Source organism: Heterodontus francisci, chromosome 5 (assembly GCF_036365525.1).
Source record: "Heterodontus francisci isolate sHetFra1 chromosome 5, sHetFra1.hap1, whole genome shotgun sequence".
In the NCBI taxonomy this organism is placed as follows: domain Eukaryota; kingdom Metazoa; phylum Chordata; class Chondrichthyes; order Heterodontiformes; family Heterodontidae; genus Heterodontus; species Heterodontus francisci.
Window position 1 is genome coordinate 35,083,297 of NC_090375.1, and position 18,205 is coordinate 35,101,501.

General features: G+C 43.9%; 1 protein-coding gene across 6 annotated transcripts in view; it reads right to left on the reverse strand.

Moving 5' to 3' along the window:
• The window catches only part of trpn1 (transient receptor potential cation channel, subfamily N, member 1), a 375,819-nt gene that overhangs the window by 305,873 nt on the left and 51,741 nt on the right, over nucleotides 1-18,205 (reverse strand). The window lies entirely within an intron of this gene.

Genomic DNA, 18,205 nt, shown 5'->3' on the forward strand with positions numbered 1-18,205 from the left:
ATCCCCTTTAAATGTCTGCCACTGCATCTCTATTGACCTATCCCTTAACCTGATTTGCCAGTTAACCTTAGCTAGTTCTGCTTTCATGCTCTCATAATTCCCCTTAAGTTTAAAATACTAGTCTTGGACCCACTCTTCTCTCCCTCAAGCTGAATGTAAAATTCAATCATATTATGATCGCTGCTACCTAGGTAGCCTGCCTTAACTATGAGGTTATTAATTAATCTCATCTCGTGGCACAATACCAGGTATAGTATAGCCTGCTCTCTGGTTGCTCCAGAACGTATTGTTCCAAGAAATTAACCTGAAAACATTCTATGTACTCCTCATCTAGGCTACCTCTGCCCATTTGATTTTTCCAGTCTATATCGTACCAGTATCAGATCGTACTTATTTATTTCTATTTGCGCTCTCAGTTCATCTGTTTTGTTTCGGATGCTATGTGCATTCAAATACAGAGTCTTTAGTTTCGTCCTTTTATTATTTTTGTAACCTCTAGCCTTATCTGTTGATTTATTCTTAGATTTGTACTCTCTATCCCTTCCTGTCACAGTCTGTTTATCATTTCCCATATTAATACCTTTCTCTCTTGCCTTGTCTCTACTCCTTGATTTACCACCTCTTCCCAAATTTGATCCCTTGCCCCCACTATTTAGTTTAAAACCCTTTCTACTTATGTGGAGTTATGCAGATGTGTTTGCCCTGGTTTACACTGGCATCCAGGAGCTCCCACATGCTGCAGCCATGACATGTCACCTGTCCTGCTATCCTTAATGTGTTTTAATTAACTACTTAATTACTTTATTCAATTATTTATTTTATTTTCCTTTTCGAATATATTTTATTAAGTTTACCACTAGTTCCTTTACTATTTTAAGCGTTAGGATTAGAATAGACCTTAATCACTTACCAGATACTCACCAAACAGGTAGCTTCTTCCCAAACCAATCAGCTACCTGCTTTCCCGTGATGTTTGATGCTATGTTTGATTTAAATTAAATTAAATTAATAGCTAACCTGTATACTCACCCCAGCAGCTCTCTGTTGCCCTGCCGTCTCTGTTGATTGTGACGTCACTGTGATGTCACTTTTCAATTTTTCCCTGCTCCACTCTTTCTGCTCCCACCCTGCTCCTCTCTCCACTCCCGCTGTGCTCCTCTCTCTCTCACTCTGTCTCCGATTCTGGGTTTTTGGGGCAATTTTTAAACCTCTGCTCCCGCCGTGCTCCTCTCTCTTGCTCTGTCTCTGTCTCTGTCTCTGGTCTCCGACTCTGGGCTTTTGGCGCGCTTTTTAAACTTCCGCTCCCACTGTGCTCCTCTCTCTTGCTCTGTCTCTGTCTCTGGTCTCCGACTCTGGGCTTTTGGCGCACTTTTTAAACTTCCGCTCCCACTGTGCTCCTCTCCCTCGCTCTATCCCACCACATACCTGCAGGCGGCTTCTACGCCATGCGATTTTCCGCTGCTTCCCAGGTGGCAAGTCAGCCGGTGGGATTTAAATGAGGAATGTCCATGGCGAAAAATGGTGACATATCTTTAAGTCAAGATAGTGAATGACTTGGAGGGGATCATGAAGTTGATAATGTTCCCATGTTGCTGCTCCTATTCTTTCTGGGTTATAAACCAAAGGGCTGGGAGCTGCTGCTTGGTGAGTTGGTGCAGTGCAACTTGTGAACAGTATATTGCTTTAACAATGACAAAGGGAGTTGATACCGAGGCACGTTGCAAAGGTACCAATTAAGTGGACTGCTATTAAAGCTAGGGTACTGATCCAGTGGACTGCTCTGTTCTTCCATCTCTGAGACCAACGTTTGAATCTAAGTTGGCCTGGTGGGATAACAGTCTCTTCCCTCTGTCGACTGTAAGGGTCATTTGTGAAATGTGTTTGCACGGTTTCAGCTGAAGCCCCTAATGGATCACCTAAATAACACTGCCAAATCCATTAAACAAAACTGTCAATCTCACTACAATAGGCCACGAGGGCAACTGGTGAAGCAAATGGAAAACATCACACAAATACAGTCTGGGCTGCTCTTCTGGGATTAAGCTCTGTTATTGGGGGAATAGTACATTGATTTTTTTCTCTGCGTCAGAACATGCTTAACATGCTGGCATTGAATGGGAGTAATTCCTTTCTTCGCTATTTTAACAGAGGCATCAACCCATTTGAGTTAACACCTTCATTAAACTAGCAGAGTGAGGAATTCCCCACAGTAACATTTGCTGACAACACTTTCTGCCCAAATGTCACAAAGGGAGGTCTTTGTTCTTCACTCCTGTCATGTCAATGGTTTTAACATGTGAAATGAGTTTGTGATGGACAAGATGTTCATGGAACAGGATGGCTTAAATATCAAAGGAATTGTTTGCAAATAAAGCAGCCTCCTGCACTGCATTCCAGAGTGAAAGCACCGATGTTATATTTGTCTTGCTACATTTGATACTGCACTCCTTGTTCCACCTGAAATACTTTATAGACTGTCGAGCAGAAAACTGCTATGACTTTGCATGAAACACTTTGGTGACCATTTTACATTGTACAGAACATACAGATCAAGTTAATGACCCAACTTTGGATTGATATTTTTAATAATAGTCAAGCAAAGGCACTTCAAGCACAGACCACCAGCGAACTGCCTGAGCGCGCCATAAAAATAAACGTTATTTTCATCAGCATTACACCTGTCTTAGCACCAACGCTTTATGAATACATAAATTATTGGCCAGCAATTTTCTTCGGGCTGCTCCCATCCCACAACCACAGCTCTGGCAGAAACTCCACACTTCTGGCAAAGTTCCGCCTGCAGCAACTTTGAGGAAATTCCTGGCCATTATCTCCAGGGAGAGGATCTAAATGCTTTCCAGGAATATATTGAAATGGAGAAACTGAGGGAGAAAGGCACTGTTCACAAGACAGGGGAAACTGCAAGATTGAAACATGGAGAAGACATATCCCGCAGTAATGATTAGATGATGCCAAGCTTGGCTTTCAAAAACCTCAAGATTGTTGGCAGCAGGAAGGCTAAGCTCTTGAAACTCTGTTGTGAGACATTATTATACACATGCTGCATCCTTTGTTCACTAATTTAACTGTTTACGTAAATGAGCTAATGCCTCCATTAAAATAGTGGAAAAAGGCAATGCTTATGAAAACATTAACCATCCGTAAGCAAATGTTCACACAACATAACTTCAAAGCCTGAGGGGTAATTTCAAGGGTGTCAAATATTCTTTATCTATCACCATCAGGCCAATTCTCCAACAAAATCTCTGGAAAAAAGTTACTAAGAATCTTACAGATCACATTATTGGACCAGTTTCAGGGGCCACCTGAGAAACCACCCTGAAAGGAGACCAGGGACTAATTATTTTACTTGTGAAGTGGTTGCCAGCGACAGTATTAAGAAGGTGAATAATTGGTCGCTGATGGAAACAAAAGCAAAATACTGCAGATCCTGGAAATCTGAAATAAAAACTGAAAATGCTGAAAATACACAGCATCTGTGAAGAGAGAAACAGAGTGACTGGGGTGAATTTTACAGACTCCCCGACATCAGGGGTCATGGTAGAATGGGGAGGTGGGGGGGGGGGGAAACCGGACAATGCCTCTGGGGGAGGTCCGCCATGGACCTCAACGCTGGGAAGGCCTGGCCCGATATTGCCAGCGGCAGCGAGGTCTCATAACAGCCCCTCGCCGCTCGGCAACAGGAGTCTGATTTAAATATTTGAGTAAATTCAAATAAATCAACTAAATAACTTTTCGCTCTCGCCGTCTGTCCCATTGCGATATTGGTGCCGGTGGCCAGCACCCCTGCAACTTCAGAACGCCGTCTGGGGAACCGAGGCGCAGCACTGGTGGGGAGGGGGGAGCAGGTAAGATTCTCTGTGCAGGGTGGGGGGGGGGGGAGGGGAGCAGGGTCACAGTCATCTCATTGGTGTAGGGGATGGTGGGGGGAAGGTCAGGTGCACAAGGTAAGTGTTCGTGGGGGGAGAGGGCAGGTAATTAAATCTATGGTTATTGGGGGGGGGGGAGTGGGAAAGGGGCAAGATCAATTTATTTACTTTTTTTAAATCACTCTCCCTTTAAATACTTAAATTGAAATGTAGGGCTCGAAGCCCTTTAAAAATGGCATCAGCACCTGTGCAGCCTCATTGCTGGGGACAGGAAGCCCGTCTCCTCCATGTCATTGGGGTGGGCGGTCTGCCCTGGCTATTTAAATGAACCGATTGCGAGAGCAGGACTATAAATTTTGGCCCACTGTTTCAGGTTGATGACTTATCAGCAGAACTGCCAGTTAGCTCACCAAGCTGCCAATCACAAGTGAATTAAATGCCACTCCTTCAGTATTGGAGCCCATAGCACCTGTATGTTCATTCAGCTAAGTCTCCCACTGGACACCTTGAATGAAAACTATTCCCAAATCTAACAAAATTTATTTTCTCAAAGCTAATCCAACATGCACAACTGCATAGTTTAATGACTATCCAGCCCAACGTGCAACTGTGGAGTCATCCTGTTCAACAACCTAAATGGCATTAAATGTTAGGGAAAATAATGTTACACCTTTAGTAGTTAACTCTTAATAAAAAATAATAAAAAGATGAAAGAATGACTTGAATTTGTATAGCACCATTTACAGCCTCAGGACATCCCAAAGCGCCTTACAGTCAATGAAGTACTTGTTGATGAAAGGTCACAAACCTGAAACGTTAACTCTGTTTCTCTCTTCACAGATGCTGCCAGACCTACTGGGTATTTCCAGCATTTTCTGTTTTTATTTCAGATTTCCAACATCCGCAGTATTTTGCTTTTGAATTGTAGTCACCGTTGTAATGTTTGAAACGTAGCAGGCAATTTGTGCACAGCAAGCTCCCACAAACAGCAATGAGATAATGACAAGGTAATCAGTTTTACTGATGCTGGTTGAGGGATAAATGATGGCCAAGACATTGGAGACAACTCTCCTACTCTTCTTCAAAATAGTGTAATGAGATCCTTCACCTTCATCTGAGATGGCATGCAGGGCCTTGTTTTACCGTCTCATTCAAAGTAAGGAATCTCTGACAATGTAGCACTTCCTCAGTACTACGCTGGGGTGTCAGCTAGATTTTGTGCCTAAGTCTCTGGAGTAGGATTTGAATTCACAGCCTTCTGACTCAGAGGTAAAGCTGGCACATATAACAATATCATAAGAAATAGTACAAGGTCACAGAAAATAACTGACCAGAAGGTCACAGAGCAAACTTTCTCGCCAACTTTAAGGGCATTTAAGTGGTCATTGGATAGACATATGGATGAAAATGGAATAGTGTAGGTCAGATGGTTTCACAGGTCGGCGCAACATCGAGGGCCGAAGGGCCTGTACTGCGCTGTAATGTTCTAATTCTAATTCAAAGGCAAATGATATGTTAATGGTGTGGTGAAAGACAAAGCGTTAGTACAGAGAGGGTGTTAATTGACAGAAAACTGAACAGCCTGGCCCCAAGCACAAACATGAAAAAAACAGTATCATAAAGTCATAGAGTTATACAGCACAGAAACAGGCCCTTTGGCCCATCATGTCTATGCCGGCCATCAAGCACCTAACTACTCTAATCCCATTTTCCAGCACTTGGCCCGTAGCCTTGTATGCTATGGCGTTTCACGTGCTCATCTAAACACTTCTTAAATGTTGTGAGGGTTCCTGCCTCTACCACCTCCAGGTAGTGCATTCCGGATTCCAACCACTGTCTGGGTAAAAAGATTTTTCCTCAAATCCCCTCTAAACTGCCTGCCCCTTACCTTAAATCTATGCCACCTGGTTATTGACCCCTCAGCTAAAGGAAAAGGTTTTTTCCTATCTAACTGATCAATGCCCCTCATAATTTTGTATACCTCAATCATGTCCCCCCTCACCTTCTCTGCTCTAAGGAAAACAACCCTAGCCTTTTCAGTCTCTCTTCATAGCTGAAATGCACCAGCCCAGGCAACATCCTGGTGAATCTCCTCTGCACCCTCTCCAGTGCAATCACATCCTACCTATAGTGTGGTGACCAGAACTGTACACAGTACTCCAGTTGTGGCCTAACTAGCGTTTTATGCAGCTCCATCATAACCTCCCTGCTCTTATATTCTATGCCTCAGCTAATAAAAGGAAGTATCCCATATGCCTTTCTAACCACCTTATCTACCTTTGCTGCTGCCTTCAGTGATCTATGGAGAAGTACACCAAGATCCCTCTGACCTTCTGTACTTCCTAAGGTCCTATCATCCATTGTATATTTCCTTGCTTTGTTAGTCCTCCCAAAATGCATCACCTCACACTACTCAGGATTAAATTCCATTTGCCACTGCTCTGCCTATCTTACCAGCCCATCTATATCGTCCTGTAACCTAAGGCTTTCCTCCTATTTACAACACCACAAATTTTTGTGTCATCTGCGCATTTACTGCATGCCTCCTATATTCACATCTAAATTATTAATGTACACTACAAACAGCAAGGGTCCCAGCACCGATCCCTGTGGTACACCACTGGTCACAGGCTTCCACTCGCAAAAACAACCCTAGGCCATTACCCTCTGCCTCCTGCCACTAAGCCAATTTTGGATCCAATTTGCATATTGTCCTGGATCCCATGGGCTCTTACCTTCTTAACCAATCTCCCTGCGGGACCTCATCAAAAGCCTTATCGAAGTCCATGTAGACTACATCAACTGCTTTACCCTCATCTACACATCTAGTCACCGCCTCAAAAAATTCAATCAAGTTAGTTAGACACCATTTCCGCCTGACAAAGCCATGCTGACTATCTCTGATTAATCCCTACCTCTCCAAGTGGAGATTAATCCTGTCCCTCAGAATCTTTGCCAATAGTTTCCCAACCACTGATATTAGACTCACCGCCCTCTAATTATCTTGTTTATTCCTCCTACCCTTCTTGAATAATAATACCACATTCGCTGTCCTTCAATCCTCTGGCACCTCTCCTGTGGCCAGAGAGGATTTGAAAATTTGTGTCAGAGCCCCAGCTATCTCCTCCCTTGCCTCACATAACAGCCTGGGGTACATCTCATCTGGGCCTGGGGATTTATCCACTTTTAAGTCTACTAAAACTGCTAATACATCCTCCCTTCCAATGCTAATATGTTCAAGTTTATCACAATCCCCCTCCCTGATCTCTACACCTACATTGTCCTTCTCCACAGTGAACACAGATGAAAAGTAATCAGTGGGTAGGCACATTAGAAAGAAACTAAACAAATTAAAATAAAATAAACACATGAAAATGAAAAAAGAAAAAATAACTAAAAATAAAAGTAAAAAGGGGCCCGTCATGCTCTGAAATTATTGAACTCAATGTTCAGTCCGGCAGGCTGTAGTGTGCCTAATTGGTAAATGAGATGCTGTTCCTCGGGCTTGCATTGATGTTCACTGGAACACTGCAGCAATCCCAGGACAGAAATGTGGACATGAGAGGAGGGGGGAGTGTTGAAATGGCCAGCAACCGGAAGCTCGGGATCATGCTTTCGGACTGAGCGGAGGTGTTCCGCAAAGCGATCACCCAGTCTGCATCTGGTCTCCCCAATGTAGAGGAGACCACATTGTGAGCAGTGAATTCAGTATACTAAATTGAAAGAAGTACAAGTAAATCGCTGCTTCACCTGAAAGGAGTGTTGAGGGCCTTGGATAGTGAGGAGAGAGGTTGTAAATGGGCAGGAATTACACCTCCTGTGATTGCAGGGGAAGGTGCCGTGGGAAGGGGACGGGGTGGTGGGGTTAATGGAGGCGTGGACCAGGGTGTCGCGGATGGAACGATCCCTTCGGAATGCTGACGGGGAAGGGAGGGGAAGATGTGTTTGGTAGTGGCATCACGCTGCAGGTGGCGGAAATGGCAGAGGATGATCCTTTGGATGTGGAGGCCGGTGGGGTGTAAAGTGAGGACAAGGGGAACCCTGTCACGGTTCTGGGAGGGAGGGGAAGGGGTGAGCATGAGGTGCGGGAAATGGGCCGGACACAGTTGAGGGCCCTGTCAACCACAGTGTGGGGGGGGATTCCTCAGGTGAGGAAAAAGGAAGTTATGCATGTTGGTAGGAAAAATAAAAAGCAGAATATTTTTTGTATGAAAAGAGACTTAGAGATTGTCCTTGTACATGAGTCACAGAAAGCTAACATGGAGGCACAGAAAGCAATTGGGAAGGCAAATGGTATGTTATCTTTTGTTACAAAAAGATTAGAGTGTAAGAGTGAAGTGTCTTACTACAATTATACAGGGCATTGGTGAAGCCATGCCCAGAGTCCTGTGTGCAGTTTTGGTCTCCTTGCCTAAGTGTTACGACCGAGGTGGGAGGAGTGCCCTGTTTTTTCTAGTTCCACATCACCACAGGTCTCAACATAAGTTTAAATGTTTACCCAGTTACTGATACGGTCAATCATAGACTCTAATATTATCCTCTTTAATAAACAACAAATTTATTATCAACAACAAAAACAAGAAATGCTGGAATCACTCAGCAGGTCTGGCAGCATCTGTGGAAAGAGAAGCAGAGTTAACGTTTCGGGTCAGTGACCCTTCTTCGCCCTTTTAAATTTATTATCAAACAAGACTTAACCATTAATGAAGCAAAGCATTAACACACAGATTGAAATATGAAACGTCCCTTTTTAGCTTAGCTTACACACGCGCACGCGCACACACATGCGCACACACACACGTGAAAAATAGAGATTTTCTCTTCAGAGCTCTGTTACAAAAAAAAAGACAAAGAAAAATGCATTGGCCAAATACTTGCTAATTCTTGAAGAAAAAAAGAGAAGATATGGAAAGATGTCAGTTTCCCTTTTTGGTTTGGCGTCCCAAATACACGTAGACAGCTGTCACTGGGATCTTTCTGGAACAGTTCTTTACTGGCAACGTAGAAGATCAGTTTGGCAGGCTTTCCAGGAGAACTTTGACAACGGAGGTTTCTGGCAGGCTTTTCAGCAGAAACGCAGCATCAGTTTCTCTATTTCTTATACTTTATTCTCAGGAAGTTCCCCTGGCTGGGGAATTTAGAACAAGGTGGCACAGTGTCAGAATAAGGGATCAGTCCTTTAGGACTGAAATGAGGAGAAATTTCTTTACTCAAAGGTTTGTGAATCTTTGGAATTCTCTACCCCGAGAGCTGTCCTTGAGTTTTTCATCTCAGAAATTGATAGATTTTTGCATACTGAGGGAATGAAGCGATATAAGGATAGTGCTGGAAGGTTGAATTGAGTTGAGGTAGATCAGCCATGATCTTATCGAATGGTGGAGCAGTCCTGAAGGGCCAAACTCTAGCTACATGTTCTTATGTTCTTATATTATAAAGGATATCATCCTTGTTATACCTGCTGTGATGGTTACCAGCTGATATTATACATGTCATGATGGATTCCAGCCTATTTTATTATTTACTGCAATATAAGAGTAAAATACTGCAGATGCTGGAACTCTGAAATGTGAACAGAAAGTACCGGAAATACTCAGCAGGTCTGGCAGCATGTGTGAAGAAAGAAACAGAGTTAACGTTTCAGGTCTGTGACCTTACTTCACGTGAAAGAGACTCCAGGAAGGTATGTTGCCTGCCTGGTGCCAGGGTCAAGGATGTCTCTGAACGGACAGAGGGCATTCTGAAGGGGGAGAGTGAACAGCCAGAGGTTGTGGTACACATCGGTACCAATGACATAGGCAGGAAGAGTGATGAGGTCCTGCAGGGGGAGTTTAGGGAGTTAGGTAGTAAGTTAAAAAACAGGACCTCTAGGGTTGTAATCTCTGGATTACTCCCTGTGCCACATGCCAGTGAGGCTAGAAATAAGAAGATAGTGCAGCTAAAAACGTGGCTGAGCAGCTGGTGTAGAAGGGAGGGTTTCAGATATCTGGACCATTGAGCTCTCTTCAGGGACAGATGGGACCTTTACAAGAAGGACGGGTTGCATCTAAACTGGAAGGGCACTAATATCCTGGCTGTAAGGTTGCTAGCGTCACTCGGGAGGGTTTAAACTAGTGTGGCTGGGGGGTGGGAACCAGAGCATTAGGACAGCTAGTGAAGTAAATGAGGAGGACATAGTAAATAAGGCCAGTAGGACAGGAGGAAGAGCAGGCAGGGAGATGTTGCTGAGCACAGTGGGACTGGTGGTCTGAAGTGCATTTGTTTCAATGCGAGAAGTATAACAGGTAAGGCAGTTGAACTTAGAGCTTGGATTAGTACTTGGAAATATGATGTTGTTGCTATTACAGAGACTTGGTTGAGGGAAGGGCAGGATTGGCAGCTAAATGTTCCAGGCTTTAGAAGCTTCAGGCGGGATAGAGGGGGATGTAAAAGGGGTGGGGGAGTTGCATTACTGGTTAAGGAGAATATCACAGCTGTACTGCGGGAGGACACCTCAGAGAGGTCATGCAGCGAGGCAATATGGGTGGAGCTCAGGAATAGGAAGGGTGCAGTCACGATGTTGGGGGTTTACTACAGGCCTCCCAACAGCCAGCAGGAGGTAGAGGAGCAGATATGTAGACAGATTTTGGAAAGATGTAAAGGTAACAGGTTTGTAGTGGTGGGTGATTTTAACTTCTCCAATATTGACTGGGACTCACTTAGTGCTAGGGGCTTGGATGGGGCAGAATTTGTGAGGAGCATCCAGGAGTGCTTCTTGAAACAGTATGTAGATAGTCCAACTAGGGATGGGGCCATTCTGGACCTGGTATTGAGGAATGAGCCCGGCCAAGTGGTCGAAGTTTCAGTGGGGGAGCATTTCGGGAGCAGTGACCATAATTCCATAAGTTTTAAGGTACTTGTGGATAAGGATAAGAGTAGTCCTCGGGTGAAGGTGCTAAATTGGGGGAAGGATAATTATAACAATATTAGGCAGGAACTGAAGAATTTAGAGTGGGGGCGGCTGTTTGAGGGTAAATCAACATCTGACATGTGGGAGTCTTTCAAACGTCAGCTGATTAGAATCCAGGACCAGCATGTTCCTGTGAGGAAGAAAGACAAGTTTGGCAAGTTTCGGGAAGCTTGGATAACACGGGATATTGTGAGCCTAGTCAAAAAGAAAAAGGAAGCATTTGTAAGGGCTGGAAGGCTAAGAACAGATGAAGCACTTGAGGAATATAAAGACAGTAGGAAGGAACTTAAGCAAGGAGTTAGGAGGGCTAAAAGGGGTCATGAAAAGTCATTGGCAAACGGGATTAAGGGAAATCCCAAGGCTTTTTATACATATATAAAGAGCAAGAGGGTAACCAGGGAAAGGGTTGGCCCACTCAAGGACAGAGATGGGAATCTATGCGTGGAGCCAGAGGAAATGGGTGAGGTGCTAAATGAGTACTTTGCATCGGTATTCACCAAGGAGAAGGACTTGGTGGATGATAAGCCTAGGGAAGGAAGTGCAGATAGCCTCAGTCATCTCATTATCAAAAAGGAGGAGGTGTTGGGTGTCTTGCAAAGCATTAAGGTAGATAAGTCCCCAGGGCCTGATGGGATCTACCCTAGAATACAAGGGAAGAAATTGCTGGGGCCTTGACAGAAATCTTTGCATCCTCATTGGCTACAGGTGAGGTCCCAGAGGACTGGAGAATAGCCAATGTTGTTCCTTTGTTTAAGAAGGGTGGCAAGGATAATCCAGGAAATTATAGGCCGGTGAGCCTTACGTCAGTGGTCGGGAAACCATTAGAGAGGATTCTTTTGGACAGGATTTACTCCCATTTGGAAACAAACAAACTTATTAGCGAGAGACAGCATGGTTTTGTGAAGGGGAGGTCGTGTCTTACTAATTTGATTGGGTTTTTTGAGGAAGTGACGAAGATGATTGATGAGGGAAGGGCGGTGGATGTTGTCTATATGGACTTTAGTAAAGCCTTTGACAAGGTCCCGCATGGCAGACTGGTGCAAAAGGTGAAGTCACACTGGATCAGTGGTGAGCTGGCAAGATGGATACAGAACTGGCTCAGTCACAGAAGACAGAGGGTAACAGTGGATGGGTGTTTTTCTGAATGGAGGGATGAGACTAGTGGTGTTCCGCAGGGATCAGTGCTGGGACCTTTGCTGTTTGTAGTATATATAAATGATTTGGAGGAAAATGTAGCTGGTCTGATTAGTAAGTTTGCGGACAACACAAATGTTGGTGGAGTTGCGGACAGTGATGAGGATTGTCAGAGGATACAGCAGGATATAGATCGGTTGGAGACTTGGGCGGAGAAATGGCAGATGGAGTTTAATCCGGACAAATGTGAGGTCATGCATTTTGGAAGGTCGAATGCAGGTGAGAAGTATACAGTAAATGGCAGAACCCTTAGGAGTATTGACAGGCAGAGAGATCTGGGCGTACAGGTCCACAGGTCACTGAAAGTGGCAACGCAGGTGGATAAGGTAGTCAAGAAGGCATACGGCATGCTTGCGTTCATCGGTCGGCGCATAGAGTATAAAAATTGGCAAGTCATGTTGCAGCTGTACAGAACCTTAGTTAGGCCACACTTAGAATATTGCATGCAATTCTGGTCGCCACACTACCAGGAGGACGTGGAGGCTTTGGAGAGGGTACAGAGGAGGTTTACCAGGATGTTGCCTGGTCTGGAGGGCATTAGCTATGAGGAGAGGTTGGAAAAACTTGGATTGTTTTCACTGGAACGACGGAGGTGGAGGGGCGACATGATAGTGGTTTACAAAGTTATGAGCGGCATGGACAGAGTGGATAGTCAGAAGCTTTTTCCCAGGGTGGAAGAGTCAGTTACTAGGGGACATAGGTTTAAGGTGCGAGGGGCAAAGTTTAGAGGGGATGTGCGAGGCAAGTTCTTTACACAGAGGGTGGTGAGTGCCTGGAACTTGCTGCCAGGGGAGGTGGTGGAAGCAGATATGATAGCGACGTTTAAGAGACATCTTGACAAATATATGAATAGGAAGGGAATAGAGGGATATGGGCCCCGGAAGTGCAGAAGGTGTTCGTTTCGGCAGGCATCAAGATCGGCGCAGGCTTGGAGGGCCGAATGGCCTGTTCCTGTGCTGTCCTGTTCTTTGTTCTTTGTTCACAATGTTACAATGTCAGTCTTGGCTCAGTTGGTAGTACTTGCACTGCTAACTTACAAAGTACTGGGTTCAAATCCCACTCCAAAATTTGAGCATTTGCACAAAATGAAATCAAGGCTGACACTTTACTGAGGGAGCCCTGCTCTGTCAGAAGTGCTGAATTTTGGATGAGATGTTAAACTGAGCCCCCATCTGCTTGCTTAGGTGGGTGTAAAAGATTTCATGGCACTATTTGAAGAACAGAGAGGTTATCCCCAGTGTCCTGGCCAATATTCATCCCCAACCAACATCACAAAAACATATTATCTGGTCATTATCACTTTGCTGTTTGTGGGAGCTTGCTGTGCGCATACTGGCTGCCGTGTTTCCTGCATTGGAATAGTGACTACATTTCAAAAGCTACTTTCAGACATCCAGTGGTCATGAAAGGTGCTATATAAATGCAAATCTTTTCTTTCTTTCTGAATCTTTCCCTTTGTGGTTTGCAATTCAATCTATTTTTAAAAGAACACCAAAGATTCCACACCTCACTCCTATCCTGTCTTCTGTGAGTTTAGACTTGGTAAAAGGTAGTAACTCTCCTTCTATGAATGCTGGCCATTTTAAAGGTCCTTTCCACATGTTTCTGCAATTTAATTTTAATTTTTTTCATATGAAATCCAATGTTGGCCCAATGCAATCAGACAGCTCAGATTTTAATATCTGGATTTTGCCTTCGATGTGTAGGATACATTTTTATCGCCTTTGAATATTAGCATTTGAATGCATAAAGCATCTCTATGAAATGTCCTTCCTCATTGTGTTAAAGGAGCTGTTACCTATTTATTTTAAATGGTGGACAAAGGAAGAAATGTCTTCAAATATTTGTACAAGAAAAGCTGAAGAGGCTAATTTCAAGGCCCGGGTTATTGTCATAAAGACTGAGAGACATTTTTCTTTTCATTTTTTGGCTAAAACAAAGTCTTCATGTTCTATCTCAACTGCTGGCGATGTGGCTCCATCCGTGTACCATGTCTTTTCATCTGTTCACAAGGTTTTGCATTATGGGTGTCGAGAAATTGTTTTTAGGTGGGCTGGGAATCAAATAGTTTGCAGGATTCTAATATCTGTCAGGGATACTTTGAATGTCACCAGTCCACATGGAGAAGACAGTGACTTTAGAACTGAGAAATATTTCCAAACATGTGCAAAGCTCTTGTTTCAAAAGAAAAAAAAAAAATCACTGTCCGAGAAGGAGTTGGCTGTGGCTCAGTGGATGGTAGCAACATCTTATATCAAAAGGTTGTGGGTTCAAATCCTACTCCAAGGTTTGGTGAAAAATCTCAGCTAAAACCCCAATGTAGTGCAGACAAGTTCTATACTATTGGAGTTGGCACCTTTCAGATAAAATGTTAACCTGAGGTCCCATCTGCTCTCTCAGGAGAATTCTCCTTGGTAACTGTAGTGTTTTACAATTGCATTGTACACTCTAGAAGCTGCTGTAGAACACGCATGCTAGCAAAGGGAAAGTGAAACTAGACACAGAATAAAGAAGGCGGCTTTGTGTTTAATAGCTTGCTAATTCTGTCTCAATTTCTGTCTTATATCTTATACCAAACCCAGCTAAACCTCTCTCCAGTCCTGAGGACATCAGTGGCCTGGCCAGTCTTTAGCCCTCAACTAATTTTACTACAAAAATGGACTATGTGATCAATATCAAATTGTTTATGGGAGCTTGCTGTGCAAAGATTGGCTGCTGCATTTCCTACATTACAATAGTGACTGCTCATCGAATGTATTTCATTGGCTGTGAAGTGATTCGGAACATCCTGAAGCTGTGAAAGGCGCCATAAAAATGCAAGTCTCTTTCTTCTTTTTAGGGACTGAAAATAAATATTTCATTTTGCTTGAAAATTATTTGTTAACTGCCCACTCTTTACTGAACTTTGAAACTTCATGAAGAATGTAATGGCATTGTTCCCGTTAACTTAGAACATGAGTAAGTAAAAAGGATGACTGGTCACAGTTACAAACCCTCCATTAAACAACGTGCACAACAATCTCTTGTAACTTACAGCCAGTTAAAAATTGCTCAGCATGTGATCACTGCATACACCTGTGATTGAACAGTGAGATCCTCAGACAAAACATAAACTCTAATTAAATCTGTGTGTGTTTGTCAAAATGTTCTTTGCTAACAAAGGAACTTGTAGATAGCAGGGGAGGACTTCATTAATGGTTCTTTAATAATTTTTTTCTATTACCACATGAATCTCTGATTCATCCCTACAGCCAACAGCTCTCCAAACCATTGGTCCAAAGAATCATTCCACATTTGTTAATCTAGATATTGCATTTTGATAGACCATTCAACCAAAGCTCAATGCTCCTGTCACTCACATGGTCACTTTCCTGTAGCAGTCACTGGACAGCAATTAGGAACATTGGCTAACATTTCCTTCCATAATTCAGGGGTGCTAAAGGTTAATTGCAGTGCAGTAACTCTTGCCCCACCTCAGGTCAGCTAGGGCCAGAGGAACCTGGAACCAAACCTGTGATCTTCTGTGCACGGCTGTGCACAATGGAAAGGCCAGAACCCAGATACGACAGGATGGGTATTGGCGGGGCAGCCTTAAACAAGGCCATCGGCTTAAGAGGCAGTGGGGTCGCAGGAGGGGACTCACAACACTGCTGATCACCGACAGAAGTGGGGTTCACCTGGAAGAGGAACAGGATTTTTTTCCTAAAAATATTAAGAAGGTGAATTTCCTTGGGGTGTGCTGTGCTGCCACTGGAAAAAGATTTGTTCTTTATTCCCTTTTCCTAGATCCACCTATCCAATCTTATCTTGGATATATCGGTCTCAACAAGTAACCTTGAGGATAAATCTCAGTGTCGCACTCTCAGTAGAAAGACATTTCTCTTGCTTTCTGTTCTAAGCCTCTTAGAAGTCTCTTAATTAGTGAACTAGTAAGCTTGCTGACATATAGGGCCAGATTATCCTCTGAATCACTGGTGGCCAATTAACTGTCACTTAACGGCCTCCTCCCACCGCCGCATGTATTTTACCCTTGGCGGCTGGACGGCAAAGGCCTCAAGACCCCGTCTGGTAAAACCAGGCGGCCTTTTGGCGGGCTGGGAAGGGCCCTCCTGATCGGGCACACTGTGCCCCGCGGATGGCTGTCCCCGAAGCCCCAACCGCCCCAATGCATAACACTTCCCCCCCATCGACCCCCCACACCACCAACCGACCCCCTTGCCTCACTGGGGCCTGGTCAATTGTCCCTGGCGAGGCCCTAAAAACTTACCTGAGATCTGGGGCCATCCTTCCTCTTGCCTCCAATGGATGGGGGTAGTCCCAGCAGTGGCCACCGCTCCTGGTGGCGCTGCTGGGATTAAGAGCTGTCAGCCGCTGATTACCAGCAGCTCCATTAGGCGGGACTCCCTGCCTCAAGGGGTTGAAAGTACCGCCCAAGACTAATTAAGGGCCTAGCGTGTGAAGTCATAGCCTAGCTCCCCAGGCACGGTGGAGGCGAGTTTGCCACTGACTTTTTGGCCGGTGGACAGGGTCTTCCACCCAACGTAAAATTCTGGCCATCGTACTGAGGAAGCTTCTGATGAAAGATCATCAACCTGAAACTCTAACATGGTTTCTCTCCCCACAGATGCTGCCAGATTTGCTGAGTATTTCCAGAATTTTCTGTTTTTATTACAGAACAGCAGCATCTGCATCAGTCAGGGGTCAGTCAAGGATACCAATGCCTTGACATTCTTGCCATCTGGTTCTTTCATGCATTAAGAAGGCCGATGATGCTCTATTCAGGAACATTGCATAAGTTCTAACTTTACCAATGGACCAGAGAAACAAAGGGGAAAAGGGAGAAATAGAGTGTGTGGAAGAGCATCATTCAGTTCTAAGGGTTAGCGGGGTTCCCGCAGGTGCAAAGACCAACTAACAGAGAGTATGTGGTGAGCAAAGCTTTCTGTGTGCATGTGTAGGGATACATTTATAAATTCTAATTCTCTATAAAAATGATGTTATGATTGCGCAGTGACATTATTAAAACAATAGATTGAGTTACAGTTCAAGTAGCCAGGCAGTGAAGGATGGAACTGGAGCCAACCTTTCCATACTTTTACATGCTTTTATTTACAGAGATACACATCACCTATATGCTCCTCTTAACCCAACCACCATTGTTTCAATCTGTTCCTTGTTGTAGGAGCACAACTGAATGCCCACTACCTGTATATAATTAAACACAATTAATATACACTTAACAGGTTTTCTTCTCTCCTTAAATAAAAAGTATAGTTTACATGTAAAACCAAAATTTTGAAACAAATTAAATCAAAAGACCTCCATATTCTGTACAAACACCCCTCCTCTAGGTCCCTTAACAAGTTCTTCATACATGCATTTTGTTTTTAAAATGATCTGATCGTTGATTACTTGCACCGCCGCCCCCCCCCCCCCCCTCCACCGACCCATTTAATTTTAGAGATTTATTTTGTCTCTAGCATTTGTTTCAAGCCAGCAAGGTCAGTCTGTAACTTTTTTTATACTCAGTCTTTTTGTAGTGTGTACATTATCCCACAATGAATGGTTATCTATGTAACATTCATTTATCTTCACTATGTCCCTTGTACAGGATCTCACTGAAAATATTTGACACATAGAATCCCATATCCATTGTCCCCACAAGAGCCAGAGTTTCAGCAGCCAAAGTACTTTTAACAACCCTTTTTTATTTTCTTAGCTTTCCTAGCTAAAGGGCAACATTTCCCATTCTCATGCATCAGAAATATTATGGAACCAGCTGCATTAAAATATCCATCAGGAAGATTGGCATGTGAAGCATCACTAAAAATGACTTGCTTCATGTGCTTTGGGTCACCTAAGAATGGGAATTTATTAACTTCCTTAATGTTTTATTTGCCATTAAATCATTCTCTACTTTAGGGTGTTTCATTGTAGAACTTAACTCCATCACATCAACACTGGCATCTGGTCTAGTCTAAGTGCACAACCAGTTCAATCAAGATTAGATTAGATTAGATTAGAGATACAGCACTGAAACAGGCCCTTCGGCCCACCGAGTCTGTGCCGAACATCAACCACCCATTTATACTAATCCTACACTAATCCCATATTCCTACCAAACATCCCCACCTGTCCCTATATTTCCCTACCACCTACCTATACTAGTGACAAT